Here is a 9433-nt window from a genome sequence, read left to right as displayed (position 1 = left end):
CTGCTTATTTTCAGTAGGTCTCTGTTTTTGTCAGTCAGTCCACACGTCATTTCATGCATTTAGTTTTTATTAAAAATCCCAAAAAAATCACTAAATTCGCCCTTAGGTGTCTCTGAAATGTTGCCAAAAATTCGGAGGTAAACATTCAAAATGGCAAGTCGGGTTTTTTTACCCGGGATGCGTTTTGAAAATCATTTGCCGACTTGTAAAATCGAGATATCCCTCATGGGAGATCCGATTTTCGATCATAAAAATGTTCTGAACTCGGGAGAATGTTTAGGTTTTAATATGATTTTTTAAGATTTTTCTGATTTTTTTTTATTCTGACAAAATCCGAGAGTTCGGGACACGTGTCAGAGCCTAATTTGGGCTTCTAAGATCTTGGATCGACTTAGGGCTATGGTTTCTCTTTGTGTGTTGCTCCAAATCCAAAACTGTAAAAAGTGAAAGTGGTGTCAGAGATGTCCTATGTTTGAATCTGAAATCCTGTAATTTTTAGAACAGTTTTGACCCCTGCTTCGGATTTTTCTTGTCAGCCCCATGTTTTGCTACATTTGTCTGTTCTGTTAGTTTAGGCAGGAATAGTTATATTTTTATCTGTGTTTCCGTTGATCAAATGCCGAAGTCAAAAACATGCAAATTGTTCATGTAGGTGTCGTGCATAGCTCTGATTAATTTCATAAATTTCCATGGCTGTTTTATATTTTTTTGGCATTTTACATCAGATTAGGGTGATTTTTACCTCTGTCAGAACTAAATCTCTGTTATTGAACTCACCATGGCTCAAATCCCGAGGCTATAAAAACCAAAAATGTTCCATTTCGGGTCTTTTAGCAGTCTGCAAAATATCAGAAGTTTCCATGGTGTAAATCTTGCATTATCATATTAGGCATTGCATTTGGTTCAGATCCATAGGCAAAATCCACCATTTTAGGACTTTCTTTGAATTTTGGCATTTAAATCATATCATTTCATGATTTTTAGCATTCTAGGCTGTTTATCAGAGTAGGTAGATGCTTCATACCGAATTTGGTGCAATTTGGAATCCATTTGAGGTTCGGATCATTCATAATACCAAAACAGGGTCCCGCAGGACCCAGATCCAAGCGAAAAACAAGCGAAATTCATTATTTTGGAAAATTGCAAAATGCCAAACTCTGATTTTACAGTCCTAATGTGTTTAGCAGCATGTCATCATGTCCCTTACTGCATCTCATCATCATTTGAGTCAATTCGAATTTCGAAATCTCAATTTTACCAAGTTTTCCTTCAAAAAACCCTTATTTTAAAGGTATAACTTTATAATTAGGGGTATTTTGGTCATTTTGACCACCAATTCCGAATTTCAAACTGTTTTCCACTGAATTCCCTGCATTTACATCATTTCAAAACATCAAGGAAGCATGAGAATAGGGTTTATATCCAATTAAATCCAATAATTTCATAATATTATTGGAAAATCTTGGAAAAACCCACATATTTGAGCTAACTTTATTTCAAGCTTGGCAGGGACATTCCAAAGAAGGAGCTGAAGTCTGCAAATTTCTTTTATTTCCTTTATTTAGTGATGTAATAATGTAAATTTTGGAATAAGAGATTTAATTTCCTGCTTAGACTAGGATGCATATCATATAGTTTGAATTTATGCAAATATCCTGCTTATGTGATGCATACATCTTATTTCAAAAGCACTATGGATGTTCACGAATGGCACGTACACCAACTCTTAGGGAGTTGATGGACTCGGTGGGATCCATATTTACGGCCCTAGTCGGAATATGGACGAGACCCAGATCCATCATCTCTCTACTAGTCACATTGAGCCTACACTCTTAGGCTATCTTAAAATGCACATCATATTTCCAAAGTTTTCAAAATCATGTGCATCAAATCAACTAAGTTCTGAACATATTCATGGCCACAGTCAGGATATGTGAATGATTTATCTTGACTCAATGCATATTTTTCCAACAAATCTCTTAGAAAATCTTTTCAAAGTGCATTCATTCACTTATGTCATTTGCATCATAAAATCATTGATTTTCTCAAGATTTTCTCAAGAAAACTTTATTCTCAAGAAATCGATTTCTCAAGAAATTCTAAGGATTTTTCAAAATCGGTTTTCCAAAGACAAGTTTTTCCACAGTTTTCCCAGGAAAATGATATTTTCTTAAGATATTCAAAAGAGTTTTCCAATCTTTCTTCAAGATCCAAAATCGATTTCCAAGTATTTCAAAAGGTAAAATTCCCAGGATTTCGATTCCCCAAGTTTTGAATTTCCTTCTCCAATGAGTTTTCCTATAAATTTTCCATCATTTTCCTAAGAAAACTCTCAAAGTCCAAGTTTTCCTAAGAAGTATTTCCCTTTTCAAAAGGTTCATCTTTTCTCAAGAATCACTTCCATTTTCCCAAGATTTTCAACTATTTCTGATTTTTCCACATCTTTATAAGCTTTCTCATGTTTTCAAAAACCCCTTTTTTATCTGAGTTTCCTGAGAAATTGACCTTTTTTATGAGAGATTCTTTCCAACTCCAAATGTTTTTCTAAGCATACATCATGTTTTCCAACTGGCATTTTCCAAAATCTCATAGCACATGCCTGAATTCTCTGTGCATTTAGGATAGAACATAACTTTGATAATTTCGCTAAGTCAAGCATAGTTTTGGTCCTTGGTTCGATTACCCCTGTTAAAGGCGGCAGGAACGGTCGAACCTCGTACCGACAGGTCGAGCCCCATCCCATGGATTTTCCCGCAATTTTCAAAAACGGAGGCGAGTATTTCAAAACAATTTCCAAAATCCGGTCAAAGTTTGAAGCGCGAAAGCGTTTCCCCTCTCTCTCTTCCGCAAGGAAGGGAAGACGGGGGAAAAATTTCGCGACGATAACAGGTTTGGCGACCGTGATGGGACCTGTCCTTGCCTGATCAAAAGTGTGTTTGAATTAGTTCAATTATTGAAACCGTGTTCACAAAATGTCAGCTCTTTACTTTCTATCATGTGAGCTTAGGAGCCTAGATTCTGACCTAGCTGACATTGATTGCATATAGCTTAGGCATGGTTTGGTAGGACCATATTGAGGAGAAATTTTCATGCTCACATAGACTTAGGTCTAAATACAACTCTCCTCAATTTAGGATCTGAATGCAAACAATGTATGCTTCTTCAAAGTTTTCAAAAGTCTATCTCTCTAGGATTTAGAGCCCTCTATTTCTTGCATGTGATCATTTTTTCAAAACCTCAATTACCTATCATTACCCGGTCTTCACATTGTTGGGCTCTCTTCCAGAACCATAGTTCGGGACAGAGCCTCACAACTGGGCCAACTATTTGGGTTAACACCCCCCTACCACGTACCGCGGGCCACAGTCCGAAGTATATCGGTAGGCGCTCAAGGATGTTGGAAAACCTTACCTTAGAACCAGAGTTGAAATTCTATGCCACGTACCTCGGATTTCGATTCGGGTATATCGGCATAACTGGATTGGACAAAGATGATCTGAACTTAGAGTTACGATTAAGGTCCTACATCTGTTTTCAAAAAGATGCATCTAGAGTCAGCCTTTTAGGGAGTGCTGAATGTGCATAAATGTTTGTGCAGGACGTGATTGTATGATTTTCTCCATTCTTTATATTTGCCAAGGTTTTTTTTTAACTCATTAGGTCTTTTTCAAAGCATCCTTATTTTCCCACAAGATCTTTTTCTCAAACCCTGGATGATTTTTTTTTCAAATATCCCATTTCTTTCAAAACTTCAGGTGATTTTACATTCTACCTTTCTACTGGATCTCGAATTTCTAGCTGCATTTTTATCCTGCCTGCAAAATTTTTCAAAATTTCTCACATTTTCCTAAGTCTCATTCTGAGTCTTTCTCTGTTTTCAGTTCAATGGCATCCCGTCAAGTCGATCCTATATTTCCTGAAGGTCACATCTCCTTCGAGGTGCGACAAGGTCGTCCTGAACATCGAGCTCTTAGCACCGGAACTTTCATTCCCCGGTGGTATTATTCCTGGCTAAAGAGATTTTCTCGAATGTTCCCGGACCATTTGAGCGAGTGCGGATTAGAGCTGGCATCAGCAGTCGGAAAGCAGACCATCAATGGCAACCTGATCCATGCAATGGCGGAGCGATGGAATCCTCGAACGTGTACCTTCTGGTTCCCATGGGGAGAGATGACTGTTTTAATGGATGAATTTTCAGAAATCATGGGGTTGCCAAAACCAGCTGGTCGACCAAGCGACCCATTAGAGCATCAATTCCTTATCAATGTCAAGGGTTTGGACCCCCGAGACTCCTTAGCTCGTATGACAGGCCGCCGATCTTGGCCCCTGATCCAGTTAGAAGGAGATGAATATGTTGACCTACTTGAGTTGTACCGCCAGTACGGGACCTTCGTCGAAGTCAGCTCGCTTTCAAGAACAGCCAAAGAAAAGATTCAGAATGCAATGGTTCCATGCACTGTAGGACTGTCCCTTTTCCCAGATGGACAGAACTACATGGACATCAGGATAATCCAGCTTATGAGGAGATGGGGAAGTCGGCAAACCAATCGCCTCTCTATAGCCATGGCAGCGCTCGCCTTCCTATATCGAGGTCTGACTCGATTCTCACTTGGAGAATCCATTTTAGTTGAAGGATGCATCAACGCACTTCAGTCCTGGTTTTTCCAGCATGTTCCAGCCCGAGCAAGCTCTTTCAGATACAATGGTCAAGAACTCCTTCCAGTGGCGCAGTATCGGTCTATGATCAACAACATTTAAGAGGATGACGTTGTTTGGGACTATTTTAATCGGCAAATGTCTCCTCCCAGATATACCTACGCTTATGGCAAGCGGTTCAAGTTGTTAGGACCATTCTTCTGCACTTATTATCAACCAGAGAGATGTGTTCGGCAGTTCTCTCAAAGGCAGCAGTACGTTGAAGCCCGACTGTTATCAGGAGCTATGGCAGAGTTCGATCTCACCTCCGCACAATGGTCCGGGGCATATCATTCTGCCCGCTACGGCTCGGATTCCTTTGTCTCTCTTAAAATCTTTCCAGGTCCTAGAGTGTCTGCCGACTATCGTGAATGGTGGCAAATTGTTTGTCCCCCACCTCTTTGTCAAGATCAATAAAATCTTATTCTTCTCATTTTAATAAAATTCTCTTTCCTTCCATTGTGGTTTGACGACCTCGCCTAGGTAACAAGGCATATTTTCGTTGTTTATTTCTTTTGCAGAAGGAATGGCAACACAATTGTCGTGATTCCCACGACGACTCAGTCCCTAGTAATGGGACATCTTTTCCAAATTGTCTACCATATTTTCAGCAAATATTTCTCCCAAAAGCTAATTCCTTTAAAATCTAATCAGGTCTTTGCCCTGCAGAGAGCATCCATACCATTTGATGGTTGAGACAAGATCGGGCAAAAGAACCACGGCATCTCAGTACTCATCAGCCTCGGAAGAAGAAATGGGTTCCCCTCGATTCGAGAAGAGTCAAGAGCAGCAGCAAGAAGATGACGGCATAGACCCTCAAATGTATGCCATGTTCAGAAAAATGATGAATAAGATGATGAATGAGCAGCCCGGGACCAGCTCAGAAAGGAATCCATTCAGAGAAAAGTTCCATGGTCGTAGGAGTAAGAAGGCTCCCAAGAAGCAGATCCAGCCAGAAGAGATTTCAGATGAATCAGACTCAACTGAAAACACAGATGAAGAATATGAGGTGCCTCCGGCATTTCAGAAGCGTGGCCAAAGTAAAAGCCGCAGATCAAAGAGTAGAGATAAAGAAGAGCCTTTGCAAGCGCAGTTTAAAGAAATGGCCCGAGTTGTCAAAGATCTGCAAGCCCGCGACAAGGGCAAGAAAGTCTTCACCAGTGAGGATTTCTATGACGACTTAGAAGGGGATGATGATCTGGAGAATCTTCCCCGTAAATTCATCAAATTCGATGGTTCCGGCGACCCAGAAGCGCACCTTGCCACTTTCTTTGCTGAATGCTCTCGGTTTAAGAGGGATAACCGAGCATTGTTTCTATGCTTCCCCCGCAGCTTGGAAGGAGTTGCAGCCAAATGGTATGCTGAGCATATCAACCCCATCGAGCTCAAGGAGTTCGACAAAGTTGTGAATCTCTTTATTGAACGCTTCTTGTTCAACACGGAAGCGCTGCCTACACTGAGTCATCTCTGCAATTTAAGGCAGAATGAGAATGAAAAAGCACGGGACTTCATTCACAGATGGAGATCAGCCTGTAATAAGATGAGAGATCCTATCTCGGAAAGGCATGCATTGTCCTTAATCCTCAACAATTTCTCGCAGCCGTTAAGAGGATTAATCTCCACAGCACCGTCCAGGACCTTCATTGAGTTGACTGAACGAGCTGAATGGCTCGAGCTAAGTGTGGAAAATGGAGTCTATGAAGGCTTCACCTTTTCCAAGAGCAACTCCCATGGTGAGCAGAAAAAGAAAGCTCACTTCACTTATTCTGCTAACAACAACAACAAAGGCCGTAATCAGCACAAAGGGCAGAAGAAAGATTACTGCTACAGCTCAGGCAGTTCGAACAACAAGGATCAGAAAGCAAAGCCTGCTCCCCAGTTCAGCAAGCCTCCTCAGCAGGATCAAGGGCCAAAACTGCATGAAAAGACCAAACATGAAGGATGGAGTTACGACAGAAAGTTTACTCCTCTTGACCAATCACTCGAGGATGTGCTCGAGTACATGCTATCGAAAGAGATGGTCAAATTGCCCAGATTGGCCGATCCCCCTGTGCCCATGGGAAAATGGAAAGATCAGTTCTGCAAGTTCCACAGGACAGTGGGACACAATACCGAGAACTGCTTTGTTCTCAAAAACATCGTGCAAGATCTCATTGAAAAGAATCTATTGGTAGAAGGAGAAGAAGAAGAGAAAATGGACATTCTCAATCACCCCTTCCCTTCACACACCACAGCACTAGTGTCTGCACAACCCTTTCTACCGCATGAACATATCAAGCCATGTTCTGCGCAAGATCTCCAAGTTCAGCATCAGGTGACGGTGCTACGACAAGCAGCTCCAGATTCTAAGAAGATGGACTTAATTTCAGCATTCGGTAAAATGAAAGTTGCAGAAGCACCTGTGAAGTCAGTTCCCAAATCAAAAGGAACTCCTGACTTCTTCAAGCAAATCGTTAGACCAAGGCCAGAGAATTCAAGTCAGAAGCCTCTGACTGCTTTATCCAATGTCTCCATCCTTGACTTGGCCAAGAATTCTAGCAAGCACCGACAAGTACTGGATGATCTGCTCAAGAAAATCAAAGTTAAGCCCAGTACCACTCCAGAAGACATGGCACAGATTGTGAACTCTGCCATGACCAATGCACCAATCACCTTCTCAGATAAGGACCTTCCAAAGCCTCATTCCTTTCATAATAATGCCTTATACATTGTCGTTCGAGTCAGAGGAATGACAGTTCCCCATGTGCTGGTCGATGGAGGCAGTAGCCTCAATATTTGCCCTGAAATGATCGCAAAAGCATTAGGGATCAAGGATGAAAAATACATTCCAGATCCCATCACTATCTATGGGTTTGACAATCATGGTCAAACGGCCAAGGGCAAGATATTCCTGGAGGTGTTCATCAACTATTCGGTGCACTCCGTCCTTTTCCACGTGGTTAATGTACCACCAACCTACAACTTGCTGCTCGGAAGGACATGGATTCACAACGGTAATGCAGTGCCTTCTACCCTCCATCAATGTGTGAAGTGGTCAAAAGGTGGAATGATTACCACAATACTGGGAGAAGACCCAGAAGAAAGGCTCCCACAGCCCATGATTCCCCGGCCATCATTCAATGCAGATATTCCCAGCATCAGGGAAAGTGAAGAGATCAATCTCGGAGAGAATCGAGAAATACTTCAGGCACCATCAGAGCCATCTCTGCACACAGTAGCCATGACACGATGGAAAGGTCCTCAATTCTTCAAGGTTGGAGGTCGAATCGACTACAGCACCATTAAGGATCATTCCTTGTTTCCTCAATTCATGAAGTCAAGAAAGGGATTCGATTTACTCCTGAAGCATGGTTATCAACCCTTCAAGGGACTCGGCAAGAACGAAGATGGCCGTATCGAGCCAATGATCCAGAAACATCGTCCCCACAGAGCAGGACTAGGGTTCTCCGGAGGAAGCTCATCAAGGAAGACTGTTTTTGTCAAAGGGGCACAATGAAGATCATTTGTTGTCTCCTTTCTATTCTTTTCCAAATAAGTGTCTCATTTTACCAATGTCATTGATCAATTCAATCAATAAAATTCCAAGTTTCTTTGTCTATCCGGATGCCATCTACTCCCTTTTTGTCTATCTCATCATTTCATAATTCAATGCCATTTTATGCATGGTTCTCTTCAAATGATTGCTTGTCTTACTATAGGCCGATTTGTCTGAACCAGATTTCTTCTACAAAATTTCAGAATGACTTCTCGGACAATCAAGAAGCTCGTTCTCAATCCCAAGGCCTTTCAGAAGTCGACAGCAATTCACAGAATCAAAGCAAGCACCGGAAATGATAAGATTGCAAAGCAGTCAGATGATTGTGCTAAATACGATCAGTCCATTCAGGAATTACCGGAGTTCGCCGCAGTTCAGAAGCAGGATGAACCATCTCCTCTAGTACAAGATCCAACTGAAGGTGTCAATATCGGTTCAGAGGAAGATCCAAAAATCCTCCAGATCGGAACCAGTCTGAGTTTAGAAGAAAAGAAAAGGCTTACAGATTTTCTCAAGCGGCATGAAGAAGTGTTCGCATGGACATATGAAGACATGCCAGGCTTAGACCCCAAATTAGTCGAACACCGTCTTGTCTTAAAGCCGGATGCTAAGCCAGTCAAGCAGAAGCTGAGAAAAATGGATCCCAGAATAGAACAACAAGTCAAAGAAGGACTTGAAGATCTGCTCAAAGCAGGATTTATTCAAGCTATTGACTACCCAGATTGGTTAGCCAATATCGTCGTCGTCCCAAAGAAAAGTGGCAAAGTAAGGATCTGCATAGACTTCAGAGACCTCAATAAGGCAACTCCGAAGGATGACTATCCACTTCCAAGCATCGATCTTCTAGTCGATAGCACGGCAGGACTTGCCATGTTCTCTTTCATGGACGGATATTCCGGCTACAATCAGATCAAGTTGGCCGCCCGCGACCAATCCAAAACTTCTTTCACCACGCCTTGGGGCACTTTTTGCTATACAGTCATGCCTTTTGGGCTCAAGAATGCTGGAGCAACATATCAACGGGCAATGACTGTTATCTTTCACGATCAAATGCGCAAAATCATGGATGCGTATGTTGATGATATTCTTGTGAAATCTAAAGAGGGAGAAGATCACCTCGAAGCCCTTGATCAAGTCTTTAAGAGACTCATTCTCTACAAGTTAAGGCTTAACCCGCAAAAATGTGTCTTTGGAGTCGAATCA

The sequence above is a fragment of the Nuphar pumila genome, chromosome 17, assembly GCF_984573655.1.
Source record: "Nuphar pumila chromosome 17, dmNupPumi1.hap1.1, whole genome shotgun sequence".
In the NCBI taxonomy this organism is placed as follows: Eukaryota; Viridiplantae; Streptophyta; class Magnoliopsida; order Nymphaeales; family Nymphaeaceae; genus Nuphar; species Nuphar pumila.
Note: the sequence above shows the minus strand (reverse complement) of the source record.